Raw genomic sequence first — 24,619 nt, 5'->3', positions numbered from 1 at the left:
CCGTTTGTCTCATATTCTGGAGTTTTCACTTTCTTTGGCACAGCAAGGTTGTGCTGTAGTTACTGTTAAGGGCTATTTATCGGCTTTGTCTGCCTTTCTGTGTTTGCCGGTCCAGCCTTCTTTATTTAAGTCCCCCATTGTCATGAGGTTTATTAAGGGCCTTACAAATAAGTTTCTTCCCACACCTTTCATTATGCCACAGTGGGATGTGAATCTCGTTCTTGCCTTTTTAATGGGTTCTCCGTTTGAGCCTCTTCATACTTGTCGGTTGAGGCTACTTTCTTTTAAAACTGTTTTCTTGATTGCAAATACCTCGGCTAGGAGGGTAAGTAAGCTTCAGGCTCTTAGTTCGAAACCTCCTTTCCTGACCATTCTTGTGGATAAGTTGGTTCTAAAGACCAGGGCTGCTTTCCTTCCAAAGGTGGTTACCCCTTTTCATATGGGACAGTCCATTACTTTACCCACCTTCTATCCTCCCCGTCACCCTTCCAAGGAGGAGGAGAGAGTGCATCGTTTGGACCCTAGGAGAGCTGTCAGCTTTTATTTGGATCTGACAAGAGATCTGAGGCTGGACGATCATTTTTTTGTGGGCTATGTTGGGAAGATGAAATGCAAGGCTGTGCACAACAGGACTCTTTCCAGGTGGATTATCTTTTGCATCAAGATTTGCTACGCCCTGGCCAAGAAGGACCCTGCTGAAGGTATTAGAGCTCATTCCACCAGAGCTAAGTCTACTTCTTCTGCTTTGGCTAGGAGTGTTCCTGTTCTTGATATCTATAAAGCAGCAACTTGGGCCTCCTCTGCGCCTTTGCAAAGCATTACTGCTTGGACTCTGAGGTTAGGAGCGATGGCCATTTTGCTGGTTCTGTTTTGGTGGATTTTTTGGTTGAGTCAAGTGGACACCCTTCTCCAGCAGAGGTACGGCTTTGGGAGTCTATTCAAAAGGTGAGGAATCCACAGGCAGAAGTATCCATTAGAAGAACAAGTTACTTTCCTTCGGTAACACTTTTCTGGTGGATACAATATCTGCCTGTGGATTCCTCACTGTCCTGCCCACCTCCCCGTTGTCCACCTGTTTTTACCAATTTTGTATTTATTTTACTCATGTTTATATTTTAATAATGAGAAATGCTTTTTCATTGCTATATTTCTATGCTTTTATTGATTATGAATTTGTGATTTATGTATGTGTATATATTTGACATGCTATGTATATATTTGAAAATGTGTTGGTCCGTACGTTTGTCTTGGTGGAACGGAAAAAATGGGTGGAACTGATGTCAGCACACCAACAAGGTTCTTTTGAGGCTCCGATTACGTCATACAGTGCCTCGAGCGGAGCCTGCCTATTGTGACATCCTTGTCGACGCGTGAGAGCTAGGAAAAATTTTTGGTGCAGTGGTTATTCAAAAGGTGAGGAATCCACAGGCAGATATTGCATCCACCAGAAAAAGCATTAACGAAGGTAAGTAACTTGTTCTTTAAGGGGAATTTTAGGGGTCTCGAGGTCAGTAGCCAATGGGCGAAAGACCTTAGTGTGACAACACCCTTGGTGTAAAGACCCCATGTGGGAGAGTGGGCACAATCCCTAATCATGATTGAAGAGTGCCTGCCATCTGCATGATGACGGGAACTGAAGATTGGGCTACCCCTTGCCTCCCCCACCTGAGGGGTGGGGTTGGCAGAGGTGGGCACACCTTCTGGACTGTGCTAATTTTCCCGTCTGTCTTCCTGCCAAAAAGGAGATGAGACAGGAAGGGGGCATGCTACTGATAGCAGGAGAGGCTTGGGGTCACGTTACAAAGGCGGCAAGGCCTTTGACTCTCCCCTTCCACAGATGGCTCTTCCTGACCTGGGAGAGGTGTGAACACCTCCCCCTAGGAAAGGTTTTGTTTCTGGGCTCAGGGAGAGAAGGCTCCCACCCCAGGGGTCCAGGAACATGTCTTGTGGTGGCATGCTGGTGTTTACCGGTCAGGGAACCTAACAGAGGCTAGTAGATTTTCAGGGGGCATCTATAAGATGCCCTCTGAGCGTATTGCATAATAAATCCCACACTAGAATCAGTGTGGGTTTATTATGCTGAGATGTTTGATACCAAGAAATCAGTAAAGCCATTATGGTGCTGTGGAGATCATAATGACAAACTCCCAGACCATATACTCTTGTATGGCTTTCTACACTTACAGTGTCTTAGGATGAACTTAGACACTGTAGGGGTATTGTTCTCATGCAACTGTACTCTTACCAGTGGTATAGTGCACCAAGCTAGAGGGGTGTCTTGCCTATACCATAGGCAGTTGGTTGCAGGCATGGCACACATGTATGTGTGCTATGTGGACTCTTCATTTGTCTCTGCACCGAAACATGTAGCCTGTCATGGCAGTGTGTGTGTGTTAAGGTACAGGACCTCTAAGGGTGGCACAATATGTGCTGCAGCCCTTGGAGGCCTCCCCTGGTCATAGTGCCCTTGGTACCCATGGTACCTATTACAGGGGACTTATGTGTGGCCAGAGAGGTGCCAATTGGTGGGTACAATGTACAGTTTTAGGAAACAAACACAGGCCCCGGGAACCTGATTGGCAGGGACCCAGTGCAATCAAGTCAAAGTGCATCAGAAACCTAGCAAAAAGTGTGCGGGGTTACTACAACACAAACCCAGCTTCCTACATTTGTGACCTTTGTATGCTTCTCTCATTGATTATTTGACATCCGATTGACATCACGTTTACTTTTTATGTGGGTGATGGGAGAGTCTAGTATAGATCTAGCATGTGGTAAATGTGAGGGGAGTGAGAAATGAATATCTGGGATATTGATGAGAAGGTGCTGTTATGTTACACCAATCAATGAACACATTAGAATCCCTGATTCTTTCTTTTATACATGTTCAAATTGGTGATGTGGGCCTGTGCAGTGGAAGTGACCTGCTCAAAGAGGGCCTCATGAAGCCGTGCTCTATCATACTTTCTGATTTACTGGGAACAGGGGCCACATGACATGTTTAAGCCAGGGACCCCATACACCTTCAAATATCCATGCCGGACCAACTATTGCTGAGGAGCCATTGGGAATGGGCAGCCAAATGGCCTACCATTGGTTGTGTCCATGACAATGTTGGTGTTTGTCGTCATCAAGCAGCAGCAGCAGGACATTGAGGGCTGGCTCCACAGTGACATGGGATGTGTGAAGGTGAGCAAAAGTGAGTTTGTACCTTACATGCTTTCCTTTCTGCCAGCTTAGTTGTAGAAGCTTAACGGCCACAGTTACGTTGGTGTTAAGGCACATCGTGATTGGGTGGGCAGGGAAACTGGCGGTCCACCCTCAGACAGATGTATTGGCCTATCCCACTTCTGATGTGGTCAGGACTTACTGGTGGTGGTGGCGTTACCACTGCAGTTTTTTGTCTATGGGAGTGCATGCATTGTAATAGGGCAATCAGTCGCCAACTCGGCTGTGGTGATTCCGACACCATTTCAACAGTGGCCGTGTTACCACCAAAATCATAATCGGGCCCTTAGTCGATTCAATAAGTCCTTCCATGTTTAGCACAGGTATGTCTTTTTCACATTTCTTTTAAAGCTTTTTAGCTATTTCCATGCATGATATTAGTGATAGTTTATTAGGTTAGCAAGTCTTCTTTCTTACTTATAGTCTGGCTTTGTTTTATTAGGAGCTATGTGGATGATCAATCATGTGGCAATGCACAGTTTTGCACTAAACCTGGGTAGTAAATTGACACACTGCTTTGCATTACATTTTGCACCACACATGCACCGACATAAAACCTTATTAAAATGACCCTTTAGACGTTAATTGTTCTTAATTGTATTTGCAACTTAGTTGTCCTAACATTTACCTTCAGCTCGATAGGACATTTCAACTATACCATTTGCAACACTTATGCACACTTATTGAAAATAATACGTTTTTTTCTAATATTTCAAGATAATAATTCTCATGAATGTCAAGCCAACATATCTTTATGACAGATCACAATTCCCATTTGACATAAACCAGTCATTCAGTCAACCATTTGGAACTTGGGAGACAATCTCCCATTTGAGCAAAATTACCAGCTTTTATACACTGCTTTAACAAATCTGAAATGTTTTCGTTACTCAAGCAGAGCATACCCTAAGGGACTACTGAAACAGGCCCACAAACATGCTTTGTAGTGACCTTGAGATGTGCTCTTGAAATGAAAAGGAGTTGTATACACACTGAGCTTTGTAACTACTTTCAAAACAGCTGGTAATCAGCTTAAGAAATTCATAAACAAACATTGGTGTAAGCACAGAAAATTGGGTGAGACCCTTGAAAAATCAGATCCGAAATATGTGGGATATTATGATAGGACAAATAGAGAAGATGAAGATTGCATCACGGGTAACCTCGCTCTGGGACCTTCTAACTGTTGTTGGATATTTTAATGTGACAGTGACAGGCCATGTCCCCTGTTTAAAAGTCATCTAGTGCCCTGGGCATCCCCAATTTTTTTGCTGACTGGTACTGGTGATAACTGGCTCTGACTGACCCTGGACTTAGCCCAGGACCAGTGGTGTGCTGAAGACACACTTAAATTGCAGTGAAAACTCCGACATACACTAGGGTACACCATGGGTTAGGGTACCCTTAAGCCCGGCATGACCTCTCCTGTAAGGCCCTGATACATAATAGTGCAGGGGGATTGAAACTACCTGTAAGTCCCTGGTATATAATCGGTCATGACAGTTTAGAGGCCATCAGCCCTTTCTGCATGTGCATATGTGCACTGCTGGAGCCTGAGGTAAGTTTAAAAGCAGCCCTGTGTTGCAGGACTGCTTTTAAAATGAAAATTGTCCCAAAGTTCGACTTTGCTGTTTGTAGCACATAAAAATTAATAAACTAAAATGTTTTGGTATATTAGGTAACCTTATTGTCTCCCATAGGTCTGCCAGGGGTGGGGGAGTCAGGTATGTATAAGAAGGTCCGTCATAAAAATGAGTTTTATATGCTTTGGCGTTTAGTGAAATTGCACATTTAACTCCCCACATTGCAGTAAAGTCTTCCCAAAACGACGCTTGTGCTAGGAGCACTGTGGAGTGAGGATCTGCAACATTTTTACATATTCTGAACCCCTAAAGTCTCCCCTATTTGTCTCAGGGGCATGGGGTCCTGTAGACATGGTTTGGCAGGGTCCTGATTAAAGATGTTTTATAATCCCTGGTGTTTGGAAAATTGCCAAAGTTGTTTTCCCATTGCAAATCCACAACTACATAGGTTAACATGGCATGAAGTTATTAAATATTAACTAATGGTAGGGAGGTCATAAAAATATCAGTGAAGGACCACCAAAATGGTATTGATAAATCCAACAATTTGCTATTGTTAAATTTAACCTAAAATGTACAGACAAGAAGTTATAAGACTTTCTTATTTATAAGCCAAAATTCAGCCTTGCAGTGGTCTGTCCTGATTCACAAGAGTTACGTGGATTAGCTAGGCTCTTTTGATAAGGTAATATGTAGCCCCTTGAGGTTAATAAGCCCTTCAGGGAGGGTAGGCTTGTGCTATATAAGATTGCCAGAGATGGGGAAGGGGTTGTAAACAATATTCCTCAATAGAAGGATGGGGATAGGCTGGAGAGACCAGTTTAATTTACACTCCCACTCTTTAAACCCAGCCAGATGGTAGGATTAAGGAAGGAATGAGCGAGATGCAAAGGGGGAGTGTTATATAGTGATTAACCATCCTGGAGGTGTGTTTATCCAGCTCTTCTATCTCTGTTGGAAAATCAGTCATGTTGAATTTTTGAGAAATTACACTCTCTGGGAGACAAAAGTTCCACACTTTGGAGGCTGTGGTCTTACTCTGGGGTCTTGCCCTGCACCTTGTTGCACAGGGGTGCCCTTCTGCTTGACACAAAGAACTTGGAATAAGTATCTAAGAGGGGCAGAGCCTCTCAGATATGCTGCTTGAAACAAGATAAGGGGGAAATGTCCATGCTGAGAAGCCTGCTTGATATTAACCAGGCCCGGGCACTCTGACTGACTGCGCCTTCTGCACAATTTGGAACTACATCCCTGTGGATCTACCTTGCTTCAAAAGTACTAAAGTGTGAATTCCCTGCACGTTATAGGTTAATAGAGCTCACATGGACCATCACCATCAAGAATCCCCAAATTGGAGTGCGACCAGTAGATTTGTAATGGTTTGTCCAAGTAGATTGTGGAAATTGAAGTCCCAAACTTTCAAGGGCCATCTTGGAGCTTCTAGACCCTTGGAGTATGTTTTGGACACTTTGGATCCTCCAAGTAACTTCCAGAAGAAGTTCCAGAAGTTTGGAGAAGTTTGGAGCAACTTTAGAAAAAAGCGGTCAACCCTCAACCGCCAGCTGGCCTGCTGTCCAGGTTCACCCGCTGAAAAGCTCTGGAGATCCGACTTCCATAGTTTGACTAGGAGTAAGCTGAAACCCAAGCCAGCTAACACTCACCAAAGCCGGCCTGGTGAAGAACAGTGAGGGACCCTTAAGAAAAACCTACATAAAGGTTTCTAAGTCCGAACGTAGGAGAGGTGACTGGGATCAACTGCCAGAGTCAAGCTGCCTACCTTCAACTGCGACCCAGCCTGGTTCCCTGGTTCATACCACTGGAAAGCTTCAGAGGTCAGACTTCCACAAGTTTGTCCGGGAGCTCATTGCAAGGCAAGCCGGTGAACCCTCATCAAATCTGGACTGGCTGAGAGCTTTGAGGGACGAAGGTACAAACTTTGACCGAGACCTACCATGAGGGGTAGTTGCGCAGGGTCCCATCGCGGTTGGCCTGAACCTTTGACTATGACCTGGGTAGCATGACCAGATATCCCAATAGGCTCGCTATGTTTCTATATGCTATATAGTGCTAAATCTATTTTAAAAATCAGATCTCCGGTTCCCAACATTGGGTTTTTCTCCATTTTGATGTCATTTAAAGATAAAAATAGTTCCTATTTTTATAAATTGGTGTTGGATTTTTATTGTGTGTTGTGTCTTAACTCTTTACTGAATTGGTGTTTTTAAATGCTTTACATACTTGTCTTTGAGCTTAAGCCTGCCTGCTGGCAGCCAAGCTACCAAGGGTAGAGCATGGGGTTAATTTTTAAAGACCTATTCTGAGCCCTATATTTCATTAGTGGTATTATTGCCAGTGGTGGATACGGTTGTATGTCAATACAATGCAGTGTTTACACCGCACTAACATTACAACGCTGGTTTTACAATGCAAGTCGTTACCATGACTTGCGCTGTAGGGTGCTGGACTTAGGAATAGTAAGATTTACTATTCAAACACCAACCTATGTACAGTAGGGAAGGTGTTGGAATAGTAAATCTACTTTTCCTTAGCCTAGAGCGCCCTCCAGCTCAAGTCGTGGTAACGACTTGCCTTGTAAAACCAGAGTTTTAATGGTAGTGTGGTGTAAACACCGCGTCGTAATGGATGTTCTCCAGTGGATACATATTTACCACCACTAATAACCCACTTTCTAATACCCCTACACATACAATGCTAAGATATTTATTTATTTATGTATTTATTATTTTTTTCCTCATTCGCCTCCAACCACAGCTAACTTAGAGATCAGAAGGTTGCTACTGTTGCTCACTTAAGAGAAGTAGGCCTTAGGGTAGTCCTTCTCGCCCTTCGTCACCCGCCTACCAGTAGCATACCAACTTCCTTCCAGTTGCTGACCTCCCGTTGTCGTTGAGAGGGTGGTCATGCTCTCTTCAAGTTTCTTAGAACCGAAGGCTGTTGCTGATGGCCTACCTTAGATAGAGAACTGGGGCCCATAAGGTGATAGCATGACCCAGCACAGTCTGAGAGCTCCACTGAGGCTTAATCATAGGTTAAAAAGAAATACATATATAATCTGATCAAAAAACAAAAAGCAAAAAAGAAGGCTATTTAAACCTAAGTCCAATTTAACAAACAATCCCAAATGGCTCTCTTCTTTTAATTCTTCAGTCTAGCCAAGTCGGTCTTTGAAGTTTTTTTATATAAGGCGGTTAGCCAGTCCGAATGTGTGGGAGTAGAGGCTCGACCCATCTCTTGCATATTTCCTGTCTGGCTAATAGTATGGCAAAAAATAAAAAACCTATTGTAAAGCCAGTGATATCACTTAGTATGCCAAAAATAATAAACCTGAGGGAAACTTGTACTGTTTGTCCCAAAATAGACGCTAAGGAATTTCCACCTTTTTCTCAGAATTCGGAGAGAGATGGGCAAGCCCAAAACATATGTATATTTGGGACACTTTCCATATTGCATTTTTTGCATCTAGCAGGTGGACTTTTAGACATTTTAGAGAGCTTCACCGGGGAAAGATAAGCCATATGTGTGGTAAAATAGTGTTTTCTTCTCAGCCAAGCTGGTTTGACGACTGAAAACAGAATGTTATAAGAGGTTTGACACAATTCCACCCAGTCTCTCTGGGATGGATTCCCCCCACAACTCACCGGCTAGTCTAAAATCCCTGTCTATGGCCTCTTCAATTGCCCAATAAAAGAATGATATCTCTTTCTTCCCTGCTGTCTTATTAACCAGATGTTCTTCCATGGTGTTCCCCTGCCCTAACAGATTATTAAGATTCTGGGACCAGCTCTTTAATTGCAGATATTTCTACCTAGACATACCTTCCTCCAATTTATCATTTAATGTAACCCAAGGCAAGAGCAATCCTTCCACCGCTAAGTCCCCCCATACTGTTAGCCCAGCTGTTTTTAAAGAAACAGCCAACAAATCTTTAAGGCAGCTTGGTGTTCCTGGGCTATCTCAAAATGGAGCTAACCTTGAGTAGTATTCGAGACCCGTTAGTTTTTTAATCCTAGCCCATATTTGAGTTGCACCCCATAGGACTTTCAGTCTTACCTTCTTAAAGATTTTTTTGTCCCCATATTTAAAAAGAAAACCTTTGTGTGGAAGCCCCAATTGTTGTAACATGGCTGAAAACATTATTCCTCTCCCTGAAGAATCTGGGGAGTTTAACAACATTCTAGAGTGGTGTTAACTGACAAGCCCAAGCATAATATTGAATATCCTGGAGTGCAAGACCACGTTTTTCTCTTCTCCGTCTTACTTTTTTCCAAGATATTCTAGAAGCTTTAAAAACCCACACAAACAAATTGATAGATTGCTGAAACTTATCAATTATTGCTTTCTCAAAATGTAATGGGATCGTGTTAAAAAAAATGTTACTTTGGTAGGATTGTCATTTTTATCTGAATAACTCTTCCCAAGATAGACAGTGGAAGATGAACCCAGGATTTCATGAGTTTTTGACTCTCTTTTGAGATATTCAAGAGGTTTACTTTAGCTATCAAATCTATCTCTGGGACAATTTTAACTCCTAAGTACCGCATCTCATTTTCGGTTTGGTGTCGGCACTCCGGCAGGTTCCAAGTCTTAATCTCGGTCTTGTCTGCATTGACCTCATAGCCAGAGACTCGACCGAAATCTCTTGCTAAATTAATGACCTAAGGAAAAGAAGATTCTAAATCTTACGAAAGAATAAGAATGTCACAGCATACAGGGCTACCTTCCTCTCCCATGTGCCACTCTTAAATGATAAAATAGCTGTCTCGTCCCTGAGACACTGAGCAAAAGGCTCTATATACAAGTCAAAGAGGAGGGGGGAGAGGGGGCAGCCCCGTCTAGATCCTCTTTTAATTTTAAACGGACGGATCAATCTACTGTTTTCCACCAACCTAGCCCAAGGATCACTATATATAAGGCAGATGGTTCGACGGTATCTTGGCCCAAAATTATACTTCTCAAGAACTGCTGTAAGGTAATTCTAACTAGCCCTGTCAAATGCTTTGGTTGCATCTAACGTCATTGCTGCGAAAAGAAGAGAAAAACTAGAAGCGAAGTCGATCGCACCCATAAAATCATGCGTTAGGTCAAAAAGATTCCTGCCTTTTACACAGCCCTTTTGGTCGGTGTGAAGTAGATTCCCCACTACTACCCCTAGTCTGTTAGCCAATATCTTGGAACATACCTTGTAGTCTGATTTTAACAAAGAAATGGGTATATTTGACTCACATTTTGTAGGGGGTTTGTCCTGGTTTTAAGATTAAAGTGGTTAGCTTCCCCCCATGTAGTAGGTGGTTGGATTCCGTCAACTAGAATTTTATTATATATATCAGTCATAAAAGGAATTATCGCATCACCCAGATTTTTGTATAGTTCAGCAGGGAGGCCGTCTGGCCCTGCAGCTTTACCTTTTTCACATTCGAGGAGTGCCTTCCTAACTTCTTGATGTGTTATTTCAACTTATAAGTTTTCTCGTTGGATAGTTCCTAAGGTAGTTAACTGAATCGGGTCTAGCCAATCCTGAATAGATGTTCTAGCTGCATCATTATCCTCATCATGTAGCTCCTTAAAGTAAGCATGGAAGGCTTCTCCTATCTCCTCTTCCTTAATTGTTGGTAAATTAGTATGTGCGTTATGTATTTGTTTAATATGGTTCCAAACTCTATCTGTTTTGGCCTTCCAGGCCAATAATCTTCCGGCCCCCTCTCCATATTCAAAATGGTCGAGCTTGCTCACTTCCCACCTATTGGAAATTCCGGCCTGAATTAAATTATACAATAGGACTTTTAAGGATTCAATTTTTACTACTAATGTCCGACAAAGTTCTTGATCTTGATCAGTTTTGTTAATAATCCTCTTCTCCAACTCCTTCATTTGATGCTCAATGGATGCAAATTCCTCCCTGTACTGCCTATTTTTATAAGACGTTTTTATTTGTAACTAGGCCCCTCAAAAAGGATTTCAGGGCATCCCATACTACCATAGTATCTACTATTATTATATTGATATCCAAAAAAGATGTTATTTCCTGACTAAGATACCCAGTTACAGCATCATCTAAGAGGAGTGTGCTATTGAATGTCCATACCCTCTGCTTTTCTATCCCAACTAGATCTAAATCTATCCAGACAACTGCATGACCTGATAAATGGGGAGTCAAATAACCTATATTTTTGATGTTACCTCTTAAGTCATTACTGATTAAGAGATAATCAATCCTTGTGTTTTTTATTATAAAATGATGCTCCCAACTGAGAGCCCGATCTTTCTTTCCATATATCGCATATAGCATTTTGCTTCATCATCATTTTTAAATATACTCTAGATTTAGATTAGATGTTGGCCCTGCTTTTTGGGGATTTTGGGGATTATTTAATTTTGGATTCAAAACTATATTGAAGTCTTCTTCTAGGATAGTCGTATCAGGAAACTCCAAAAGATTTAAAAAGATGGTTTTTAAAGTTGACAGATTGTCCTGATTATTACCATAGTAGCCTCCTACTGTGATGAGAGTATTTTCCACAGACATCTTGGCTAGAACCCACCTACCACTTATGTCTGTTCTTAATTCCTGGAGGCAGCCGTTCGCTTATTTTTTTTACTAAAATCGCAACCCCCTGACATTAGCTGTCTGACAAGAGCAGATAAAGTATTCCACCCACCTAATATTCCTACAGATCTCACTGATTTTTTCTTAGAGGAGGTGAGTTTCCTGTAAGATAATTATCTTTGCGGATAAATCTTTCAGATATTGGAGAATTTTCTCCTCCTACTTTTAACTCGAAGGCCATTTACATTCCAAGACAAACATTGTGGTGTTCTCATGTAGGATTAAACAACTGGGTTTTAACTTTACCCCATCCTACAAAGTCTCAACACCAAACCAAAAACAGTAGCGAATAAGCAACAGCTAAGTTAAAAGGTGAATGTTTTTTTTTTACCCCTCTGCTACCTCACCCGTGCTCCCCCTACCCCTCTGACACCCACCCGCTGCACCCTGGAGAACCCTACCCCCATTTAACTTGACAAGTCCAGATTCTGCCTGCCGGTATGCTCTGATCTGCTCCATATTTACTTTTTACTGTTATTTCTAAAGCTGTATATATACATTCATATCATTCATAAAAGTGCTTAGTCAGCTAAGCTAAAAGGCCTATATTTTATTATACTATAAGGGGTACGAAAGGGTGCTGAGATAATGATCTTAGGTTTCCCAGGAGCTCGTTGGTTTCCTGCACTGATTCTACAAAGTACATTTTGTTATTAAACATGATTTTTAATTGTGTTGGGAATTTTAATTGGACGGTTGCCCGTAGTTTCTTAAACTCTTCCTTTTTTTCTCAGCTCTCACTGTCGATCTAAAGTGGTGCGTCAGAGGTCTGACCTAATTTTAAACGAAAAATCTCTTAATGTTAATGACTTCAGTTTGAGGGCCGCTGTTAGAACTTTCTCTTTCAGGGAAATTGTCAAAAAATTGATTTACATTATCCTGGGTTTTGTTCGGTTAGGGTGTTTCCTAAAAGGGTCTCTATGAATTCTTTGTATGTCCCTCTTCAGTTTATCTTCTGATTCTTCAATCTGAACTGTATCTTTAATGAGGGTCACAATAAAAGATTTAAGATCCTCACCCTCTTTCCCTTCTAGAATATTTAAGAGGCGCAAGTTGTTACATCTAGAATTATTCTCCAACAATTCTACTCTATCGTGGAGGGCAGCTTCATCTTTTTTAAGCATGGAAATATCTGCTTTAACTGCTCCCAGGTTTTCTTTAAGTTCTTCCACCAAATTCTACAAGACTACCATCCTTAAGATTAAGATGTCCAGTTTCTTCTCAAGTGAGTCACAAAAATGTCTAATCTCGCCCTTGTTTGATTCCGAGACAGCAAACCCTTTTTTAATATCTGATTCTATTGTGAAGAAAAGAGACTCCAAAGGTCCTTCTGAAGGGTATTCTCCCTCCGGGATTTCCCGTCCCTTATTATTTCCACTGCAGACATTTCCTACTTCCACTACCACCGCATTAATCCCTCCACTGTGTTTTGCTGACTCCCCTAAGCTCATTGCCATTGCCATGTTATCCTCTGGAGTATCCTCTGGAATATTCAAGTTTTCAACCTCCTTTAATGAGTTAAGTTGCTCAGCTTGCTTCTCAGCTAACTTAGGGGACTTAAAGGAGGGTCGGAGAAGGAGTTAGAATTGAGCAAGGGATAAAGCAAGGGAACAGAGGTCAAACAGAGGGCAAAGGCAAAGGGACTCCTGAATCCATGCCAAAATATAGAGGAGGCTGCTTTACTAACCCTGACTGCTCAGAAACTTCCCTAAGAGTTTTTCCCTATTTCACTACGTCTAACACCTGAGAGAGAACTTTAAAATACGATCTCAATGAGGGAGTTACTCTAACTTTAACATCTGAAGGCCCACCTCTCTTTCTGGAATTTTTAGCGCTTTTCCTTTTATATTCCCAATAGGGCGAGGAGTTTTTCCCACTACCACCCTGAGAGCCTTGGATTGGTATATCTTTTATATCCAGATATACTTTGTTTGTATCTATATTCCCTGCTGTACACTCCTGAACTTTGGGTTCTTGAAATCCAGGATCTTGCACTACCCTACGTTTCCTGCCTTTTTTAGCTGATTTCTTTTGAATGATTTTAGGAGTCTTTTAATTATTTTCCCTGCTTCTTTCATTTTGACCTCTTGTATATCTCTACGAGGCAGGGTAGGCAGAGTAGGCAGTATAGGCAGCGTAAGCACAATAGACTTGGCTGTTAAAAGTCGCCTATCCGGCTTGCATGCCTTAAATAATACAGTGGAGAGGACTTACAGAGCTTAGAAATGCCCGGGCCCCAATACCTCATAGACTCGGTTCTCCTCTTCGATACTAGCCAAGCTCTGTCTGCTTTTCACCATGACGGATTCTCCTTCTGTAGCCCTTGTCTTCTCTGCTTCCTTGGTTTCAGCCTCCTTCTCCAGCGTGCACACCATGGCAGCAGCCACTCCCTTGTGCTGTCTCTGCCTGCCGTTCTCCCGGATCCACTTCGGGAGGGACCGCCTTGGAGGAGACCGCGCGCCGCAACCCCCGGCCTCTTCCCAGTTCCAGAGCGGCCGAGAAGCAACCCAGCAGGAACTCCAAACACATCCCATATAAAAGACTTTAGTCAGAGATTTATAGCAGAAAAGCTAACCAGGCCCCCTGTATATTAATTACAGCGTGCTACATAAGGTAGAGTAGGAGAGCTGCCGGCACCAGCATATGACCACTCAACTCACTGCCGCCATGTTCTCCCGATACTAAGTTATTTATGAACAATAATATAAGGATCATTCTGAAACAACACACAAATGTAGTTCACTAAATATAATGTAGGCTCATTGGTTTCCGTTTAATAAGATATAAGCAGCTCAAAGTACACACAAGATCATAAACCATGTCCTAAACAAAAGAGCAAGATCAATTAAATGATTCAAAGTGCTCCTTTAGTGCAAGGCTATGAAGATAAAAGACGCACTACAGTGAAATATAATGGCAAGCACAGAGTACTTTGTTCCCAGTTCCAAGAATGCTGTACAATTCAAAATTTGCGAACATACACGACAAGAATGTTCAATTCTATTAAGGACAAGGAGGCGAGGATTATGCCAATAAAACAGTACAAAACTACAGTACCCATGAACACCAGGGTAACAACCATAGAGACCATAGTATAAAAGGTCAGGTAGACAGTCTCTCTTCCTCTTTCTTTGGTGAGGAAACAGTTCAGAGTAAAACAGGAAATCCAAAACGCAGAACACCAGGAAATAAGTCATCAACAGCAGCAGAAGTCCAAGTTGAACGAAGATGCAGGTAAGCATAGAACACTGGAACCATAAGACCATCGAAAGGCGAGAGAAGTCAGGTGTAACAGAAAACCTCTACTTCGGGTCAGAACCTGAAAATAGACATAGAGCCGTAATACACATCCAGTGCATATGTTGTAAGTAGAAATAAGGGGGGAAGAAAACAAGGGATTTGAAGAAATCCATATGCAAATATTCAAACATGTTCATAGTAGCAGTATATGCAGAAAAACAAAACAACGGGTGGGATAATCCTCGCCTCCTTGTCCTTAATAGAATTGAAAATTCTTGTCACGTATGTACACACATTTTGAATAATCAGGAGGCTCTGATTATGCTTGTTTAAAGCTGATCCACCACAACAGAAGCAATATGATCAAAAGGTTTGTAATAAAACGTTTTGAACATTGAATCCGAAGACCAATCTGCGGGCTTCATAATGTCAAGTAAAGTGACACCCATCGAGAATGCTTTAGAAGCCATCGCCCAACGTGCAGAATGTGCACCAAAAATTGAAACATCAATGCCAGCCTCTGGCATGAGCCATCTAACCCAGCGAGCTAAAGTAGCTGGGGTAACAGGGCGAAAAGGCTTCTGCAAAGCAATCAACAATTGTCCTTGCATATCTGAACGTAAAGAAGCAGTTCATAATCCTTGACACATTGAACACACAAAGGTTGGGATGAGTAGGAAAAGAAGGATAAGTAACCAAAGTAATATTCGTTTTTGTATGCCTGGAAAGGAGAAATGTGACACCTTCTGGTGTAAAACTGCGACCTGCCAGATCCAAAGCGCAGACATCAGATACCCGTTTGCCGGAGACTAGACATAAGAACATAGTCAGTTTGGCTGACAGCTGCTTACGGGATAACAATGAATAAGGAGGCCAAGCCTCTAAAAATCATAACACAACGGAAACATCCCATAAAGAGACATACTTAGGACATGGAGGCTTCACCAGATGGATATGCTTCAGCAACTTTGCAATAAGAGGATGTTCACCCGCAGGCTTACCAGCAATATGAATACGGCCTGCCGAAATGGCGGAACGGAAACTGTTGACAGTCCGATAAGTCAACCCGTAGGAAGCAAGAGAAGCCAAAAAATTAATAATCATGGAGACATCCGCCGAAGCGGGATCAACCTCCCGTTGAATACACCAGTCACACCATCGCTTCCAGGAACCCCTGTAGCATTTGTGGGTATTGGGTGACCAGGCTTCACTGATAAATTTGGAAGCGTCGCTAGAAAGGCCCGGGACCGTCCAGCGATCCCCGAAATTTGCCATGCCAGCTGATAGAATCAGGGGATACGGATAGCCGAGAGGATCCAGCAAGAGATTCCACTTCTGGGGAAGAAGGAGCAGCACTGCACAACACAACTCCAGGAGAACTGGGAACCACGCTTGAGCCCTTCACAGAGGAGCAATCAGAATCAATTCGGACCGATTACGTTTCATGCACGCCAAGACTCTGGGAATCATCATGAACGGGGGAAAGGCATAGCACAGACCCGACAGCCAAGTCTGCAGGAAAGCATCCGTGGCCATGGCTTCCGGATTCGGCCTCCAACTGAAGAACAGCGGGAGCTGAGTGTTGAGGCGAGAGGCGAACAGGTCGATCTGACACTGGCCCCAGATCCAGAGGAGAGAACGGAAAACGCGAGGATGAAGCCTCCAATCGCTGAAGTCCCGAAGATGACACAAATTCCAATCTGTAATCTGATGGTTGCGGCTGGGAAAATATTCTGCAATAACAGTGATCTTCTGTTGCAGACAAAAATGCCAAAAATCTTTGGTATCTCCGCCAATATCTTGGACTTCGTTCCACCCAACTTGTTGACATAGCAAACTGCCGAAATGTTGTCCATGCAGGGAAGAATGCAGCAATTGGACTGAAGAGGGGAGAAACAACCGATCGCAAACGACCCTGCCAGGAGTTCTAGGCAATTGATGTGGAGAGACAACTCCTGGGGAGACGATCGACCTCCTGTCGAGATAGGACCGCACCGGCTCCCCAACCCCACAGGCTGCCATCGGATTCTATCACTAGTTCTGGTGATGCACCAAACAGGCCTCGTCCATTCCAGGCATCCATGTGGTCTAACCACCATTGCATCTCCCACCTCGCTTCCTCTGAAAGAGGAATTAGATTGGAATAGCGAAGGCCTTTTTGGAGATGACAAATCTTCAAACGCTGAAGTGCCCTGTAATGCAGGGGGCCCTGGAAGATCGCCTGAATGGAGGACACCAACAGACCTACAACTCGTGCTAATGATCTCAATGACACAGTCTGTTTGGAAATAACCGAAGTCAATTCCCTCTTGATGTACCGAATATTCTGATTGGGCAAGAGAAGTAGACACGAAAGTGAATTGACCATGAAGCCCAGAAATTCTATCACTTGTGATGGAGTCAAGACAGATTTCTGAATGTTCACCAGAAACCCGAGACTGCAAGAGGTCCATAGCCCACTCCAGATGAGTCAGGAGTTTGAGAGGGCAGTCTGCCATTATCAGAATGTCGTCCAAGTAAATAATCAGGCGAATACCCCGAGCGCGCAAGCACTCCACGACAGGCCTCAGACGTTTCGTGAAGCACCAAGGTGCTGACGAGAGGCCGAACGGGAGAACCTTGTACTCGAACGAAGTCCCCTGCCAATGGAATTGAAGGAACCGACGATGAGGACTGTAGATGGGAATCGACAAGTACGCGTCTTTGAGATCTAGACGAACCATCCAATCCCCCTCTTGAAGAAGGTCGCGCAACAGATGGATACCATTCATCTTGAAATGCTTGTAAACTACCCCTCCGTTGAAGTCCTTCAAATTGAGAACTAAGCGGGATCCGCCCCCTTTCTTCTCGACAAGAAACACCGTGCTGACGAACCCCTTGGGAGGACGGACGGTTGGAATTATTTGCCCCTTTTTTAGGAGTGAGTTTATTTCCGCTGAAATGAACTCCTGATCTTGAATGGAGAAGCACAGAGGCTTGGGAGGGTGGGTCTGATGCTGGGGCGGGTAAAACTTGATTCTGTAACCTTGAACAGTTTCCAGCACCCAGCCATCATTGGAGATTAGACGCCAATTGTTTAGAAAATATTGTATCCTGCTCCCCAGAACCACATCACAAGCAGGAATCAGGCTCACCTGAAGTGTTGGAATCCTGGTAGCCACCTTGGTTTCCTCCAGAACGTCCTTTCTTATATTGTCCTCTCCCTTTGCGAGAGGGGTAGAAATTTGATCGGGTATTGTATCCGGCATCGTGACCACCGCCTCTTTGGGACTGGTAACCCCTCTGGGAAGGTTGCTGAAAGCCACGGCCGAACGTGTGTCCCCTGTGTCGTCCGGCCCTGGCAAAAACCGGACAAAACGCTCGCCGCAGCGAAGCCTGAACCTTATCCAGGCCACTGAAGGTGGCCACAAATTTCGTGAGTTACTTCAAAAAGGGTTGTCCAAATAACAGACCCTGAGCAGCTGGACCAGATTCTGAGGAGGAGAGCTCTGCCAACTTCGGATCCAGTTTAAGAAGTATAGACCGGCGTCTCTCACATGAAATGGCACAGTTGGCATTACCCAACTGGCAAATAGCTCTTTGCGCACATTCAATAAGTTCATCCGGGTCCACTAGAGCTGCAGATTCCTTGGCCAGAAACCCAAGATCCAGAATTTTCGGAAGATGACCCAATAAGTCAAGCACCTTGTCTTGACAGGAATGCCAAGATCTGTCCAGACCCTTCTTCGGATCTTTGGCGTACTTCTTGAGATAGGTGACCATCGTTGGGTCAACCTCTGGAGTCTCTGCCAAATGGTCAGCAAGATCCGGCCTAGGGCATTCGGACCGAAGTCGAGCCTGTACATCCTTTTCAAAAGGTTGGCGGATGTGCATCTGGACATACTCTGCCACCGCAGGGGAGGGAAGCCAGGAGGTGGAATGAGGATGGATAATATCTGAAGGATCAAAAGTTAGCACAGGAGGATGTGTTGGTGCATCCATGAAATGTTCCTTACACACCTTTTTCCTAGGGGGAGGATCATCATGATCAGAGGAAGTAGAAGAATGCGTATCGTCGGTATCAGTAGTAGGAGGGGCTGTTGAAGAAGCACTGACAGTGGACTTGGATTTGTTTGAGGCCAAACTCTTGGCTAATTTCTGAAAATCAGATTTATGAGGATTTACAGGGGACGTAGAGGACTTCCGCGAGACAGGCAACCAGCCCTGCTGTTGTGCATACTGATTCAAATGGCCCTTTAAGGGGTTAATGGCACGCACAAGTGCTTTGTTCATGGAGTGTTGCACACCCTGATCCAAGGCCTCAACTAAGTCATGCTCCAAAGGGCCAGAGGCGTCCTCGTCATAATAGTATTCATCGTCATCATAATACTCCTCCATGGTCACACAGCGTGTAACAGTATTAGCCCACCTGATGACTGTAAATAACTGTGGCCAAAGGCACAATGCCGGGGGAGTGTCAAAAACCCCAACGGCAAGCCAGCAGCACAGGCAAAACCTGCACACAGAAAAAATATATTTTATAGGGAGGGCTTGCTGCTAAACTAAAAAAGAATGCACTCTAGGCAAAGCCTATGATTTATTATACAGCCCAATGCCAGTCAGTGTGCAAAAGACGTAAATTGGGGTGAAAATTGTGAGGCAGTGGGCAATGGCGCAACAAACGACCTTTTCAATCTTCTGACGCCGTGTAAACACAGAAATATGCCAGAAATAGCCGCCGCGCATGCGCGGTAACGGCCGCCCCACAACAATGCAAATGGAGCTCGTGCACCTCACGCGCGAGTCTCCAACACCCCGGTCTCCCGCTCCACAACTAGAAAGACGCTGGCACAAAGCACCCCGTCAAACATGAGGTAAACACACGCTCCCAGCTCCGGCGCAGACAAAGCGGCAAGAGAACAGTACACGGCAACAATAACGAGCCGAGAAACAAAGAAACACAGCGTGTGAAAGTCCTGAGTGAACACGCAATACTGAACGCGAAGCAAACAAAGCATGTAAGTCAAAATATACATAAATACAATGCAATGCAATAGGTAATAGGAGAAAAGCACTTAACTAGCTGGGGAGCAGCAAAGAAAGAGGATGAGAGACTGTCTACCTGACCTTTTATACTATGGTCTCTATGGTTGTTACCCTGGTGTTCATGGGTACTGTAGTTTTTTACTGTTTTATTGGCTGCTGGCCATTTCTAATAAAGAAATGAGATAGCATAATCAGAGCCTCCTGTCCTGACATAGAATTAAAAATGGATAGATCATCTGACGAAAGTATATTTGGGTCTGAGTGAAAATGAGGACTGGGGTAACCTCGCCAGCATCATTTTGGACGCAGCCGCCATTCCGATTTTTTCTTACTCGCGCTATTATCGATTTTTTATAGCGCAATGTCTCCAATTGTTTCTGTTGCTCAAATGGTGCCCTTTTCTCCTTATTTGGCATGGAAATCTTTCAGTTGAATGTAGCCTAATGTGTTTTTGCACTTTCATTATTTCTCCATGGTCCTCAATACCGCCATTTTGCTGCTCAGTGAGGAAAACAAAGCTTTTGCATTCTGTGACTGACTCTTTACTTCACTATCAGTTTTTCCGCTGCACATTCCACGCTCTTGATGAATATATTACTTTTGGACATACTTGTTGCATATTTTTCATCATGCTTTGCGAGTTTTGTGAGGCTTTGTCACTTTTTCATCATCTTTTCACATTCTCTATGGGGAAACTGCGCAACCTTAAACTCTCAACCTCTGCTCATCCTCCTACCTGCTCAGACTCCGACTCTACTCCTCCAGACATGGAAGAAACTGCGTCACAGAAGCCTGATATGTCACATGGGGCAATCCCAAAATCACAGTCTTCAAGCAAATTACCGCAGCCTGCATCAGTTAAGCGGTTAGACCCTCTATCTCCAGGCGCTTCCTCAAATTCTGCTTCCATGGACCTTATTCTGGAGGAAATTCGTGCACTGAAACCTTTTATGACTGAAACTACTAAAACTTTACAATTTTTACACGATAAATGGTCCTCTTTAGAATCTCGTATTCTCCTTGTGGAAAAATCTTCGGAGTCCTTTCAGACTTCGTGCTCTCGGATCACTACTCTGGAAAAAGACATTTCACTTCTGAAGAGGCAGGCAGAAGATTTGGAAAATCGTAATCGCAGGAATAATCTCCACATTTATGGTCTTCCTGAACATACAGAAGGTACCAACCCAACCGAATTTTTTTCAATCTTTTTTGCCAAAATTTCTGGACCTTCCTACTTCTACATTCAATATTCAGCGAGCACATAGACTGGGCCCATACACTCTGCGCAAACATCCCGGGACTGGAAGGTATAAATACCACAGACATCGAAACCATCTCCTTCCTGCCCCCGAATGCGGAGGAAAAAAACTAAACTACGGAACTAACCTTCAACAGCCTAGACCAGGCGGAGGCACTGAGGAACCAACATTCCCTACTGGAAAGCTAGGGTATAAAGATAAAGGCAAAGCCGGCACAAAAATACCCCTCAATCTTAAAAACCTTCAATCCACACTTTAAGCCGGACAACCAGGTACAGGGAGTGGCTGACTTTACATGCATAAACGCTCCTTCCACCCATCGGCCAAAAGCCGCGTCCGTCCTTCAGGGGTGCAAAGGCAGCACAAACAACAGCTCAATTATTGGAACCCCAGTCAAGATCACAACCAACCCTAGTCAAGGGAAACGTCTGTGCATAACTAGGGGTCACGAAAGCAACGACTGGTCTTGGCTGTCATCAGCACTAAATTCCAGCTCCTAATACACTTTGCCCCGTAAACTTAGACGGAACTCTTCAACACACTGCCAGTGAGCGAGTAAAAACTTTTAAAAAAAGAAATCTACCGAGAGTTTAAAAATATTGACGTGGAACGTCTCAGGACTCAAAAAGCTGCTACTAAACCCAGTTGCGGTGAAATTCTTGGAGGAAGCAGATATTATATGCACACAGGAAACTTGGCTGATCCAACCGCTGTCGCTAAGAGGATACGCAGAATATAGCAAAGCAGCAAAAAAGACCAATATACTCGGAAGACCCTCAGGGGGGACTTGCATCTACATAAAACACTCTCTGAACACCGAATTCATGGAACTCCATAATCAACCAGACACCTTTCAGGCGGGCATCCTGAAATTCCCCCACTCCACCAATGGTATTGCCCCCATACTACTAATCAATATCTACCATAACCCACAGGAGAACACATCTAACCCGCTCTCACTCACAAACCATCTCGAAACCCTTCTCCTACGCCACTCATCATTAGACAGCATTATCCTCGGTGACTTCAACATCCACAACATAGGGGTGTTTACTGAGCAAAATCAACAGCGTGGGGTGACTAAAGCATTAAATGATCTTTTAAAATCTTACAAACTGGCGACGGCCCACACATTGCTCTTAAAGAACACCCCGGGAGCCTTGATCGGTCACACGTACAACAATAAAACGACGATCGATTATATCATCTTAAGCGACAAATTGCAAGACAAAATGACAAACGGTTCACCATCGCAACGACAGCGACCACGCAGCTCTAACAATCACTATGAACCTATCAGTGAAATTACGCTACAATCCCGCATGCATCGGGGCATCGGACGGCCAAGAATTAATAAAGCTGCCTAGAAGAATCAAATGGGGACAGGTAGCCACCGCAACTTTTAACAACTGGGCAAACACGTGGGCAGGCTGGCCCCCGCGCAAATACAATCAGGAGGCAATAGCAACATGGGAAGGAACCACCCTGACCCTAGCGGTAGAACTCCGGGGACGCGGGGACAAACCTAGGGCAATTCACTGGCACCCTCCGACGGCCTTCGGATTCAACGTAGAAATTAAAACAAGTGCTAAGGACTTAAACAAAAAACGAAAAGCCCACAGTAAAAACCGCACAACCGAAAACAAAATTCAACTGCAGGAGGCCGCAAAGAGCCACTCCAAAAAGTGTGGGCTGCAAAGCGTAATCACTGCGAGGCACAGTGGCTGAAAATTTTCGAACTGTTGAGCCCTGGTAAATCACAAGAGTTCTGGAGTTACATAAGCCATCTTGGTCGAGGCACAAACCATAGAGAAAACTCCCTTGAGGCATCGGTCTGGGCCTCTCATGTAAAAGGGCTCTACTATGAAGAAGGACCAACCACCCAGCCACACAACATGCCTCCACCAAAAGCGAATCCAGTCACAATTACCGACCTAATGCCCCCCCCCCCGGAAAACCTCTAGTGTCCAAAATACAAAAAAAAATCAGAGCAAACGGCGCACCGGGCCCCAACGGCCTCCCAGGCCACTTGTTCAAATCAAATATTGAATTCTGGTCCAAAAATCTGACCTACTTGTTCTATGACTGCTGGCTATCGGGGGCCGTGCCCGACTCATGGTGAGGCTCACTCCTGCACCCAATTCATAAGAAAGGGACCAAATCGGATCCATCAAACTACCGTACCGCATGATCGCCCTGTTGGACATCGAGGGCAAAGCCTACGCAAGTGGTATCTTGAAGGATCTTACAGACTGGGCAAGTGAAGAAAATCTTTTGCCATTCTGTCAAACCGGCTTCAGACCAGGTTCCTCGACTGTAGATAACATCACAGCACTCTCTTACCTAGTTAATCGAGCACGGCTACGCAAAAGCCTCCCATTATTCGCCTGCTTCATCGATTACTCAGCTGCGTTCGATGGAGTAGACTGTACCATCTTATGGAGAAAGTTGGTCCATTGGAACATCGACCCCTCTTTGCTAAGAGCGATACAATCCCTGTACCAAAACACCTGGGTAAGAATCAAACTCTCAAACGACTCTGCAACCGACAAGATAGACACGAACCGTGGCTTAAAACAAGGGTGCGTGTTGGCGCCCCTGCTGTTCAATTTATATACAGCAGACATGGAGATGGCCTTGACTGGGGCCGCCTTAGCAACGCCAAAGATCGGGGCAATCAAAATACATATCATGCAGAACGCGGATGATCTCGTAATCCTGGATCACACAAAAATAGGACTTCAAAAGGCACTTACCTCTCTGGCAATATATAACAACAAAAACAGGCTGGTAGCAAACCTGACCAAGTCAAAAATAGTCATCTTCGGGCACTATCCCAAAAAAAAAGAGCAAAATGGAGCCTCGGCCACCTGACTTTGGACAGCATCCAGAAATACGTGTACCTAGGGGTCTCCTTCCATGAATCGGGACTGTGCGGCTCCCATTTAAAGAAAATCCAGGGTAAAGGGAAGACCATCACCTTTGCCCTATGCAAACTACAAGCCTCCCTACACAGCCCATCAGCAATTGCCATCCAAAGAGTCCTCAAGGCCAAGTTAATCCCGGCCCTAAACTACGCACAACAGGCGTATCCAGGCAAATTGAATAAGGAGATGGAAAAAATTCATTGCGGGGCATACAAGAGACTGTACCATCTACCGAAATGCACAAGAAACACTCTAATTTGCCTGGAATTCTCCCTTAACCAACAAACGCTGGAAGAGATGGCAGCCCTAAGTAAATATTACTACCTCACAACAGCGGCACGCGACAACACACTGAAGGCCGTCTTGAAATACATCTTTATTGAACCAGGGAACCCCTGGTCAGCCACCCTTGAAACAGCCAAAACGCAACTGAATCTGGCGATTGAGTCGTGGAACCTAGATCTTGTCAATTATACGACCATCAAACACGTGACAAAAAAGCAAGTGCGTGCATGCTCCCGGGACCTGGACCTGGAGTCCCTCACAAAAAGAGCCTTTCACGAGTCCCTATGCTTGCGGCACACCGCGCATAACCCCCGAAACCATCTCACGCAGGCCGTGGGCCTTCCAGCACTCCACAAGATTCTCGCCTACAGACTGCACCCCCTGCCGCTCAAAGAACTATATCACCCGGGAAAAGCAGGCACGGGATCTCGGGAATGCAGACTCTGT

Source organism: Lissotriton vulgaris, chromosome 4_1, assembly GCF_964263255.1.
Source record: "Lissotriton vulgaris chromosome 4_1, aLisVul1.2, whole genome shotgun sequence".
Taxonomy (NCBI): Eukaryota; Metazoa; Chordata; class Amphibia; order Caudata; family Salamandridae; genus Lissotriton; species Lissotriton vulgaris.
Note: the sequence above shows the minus strand (reverse complement) of the source record.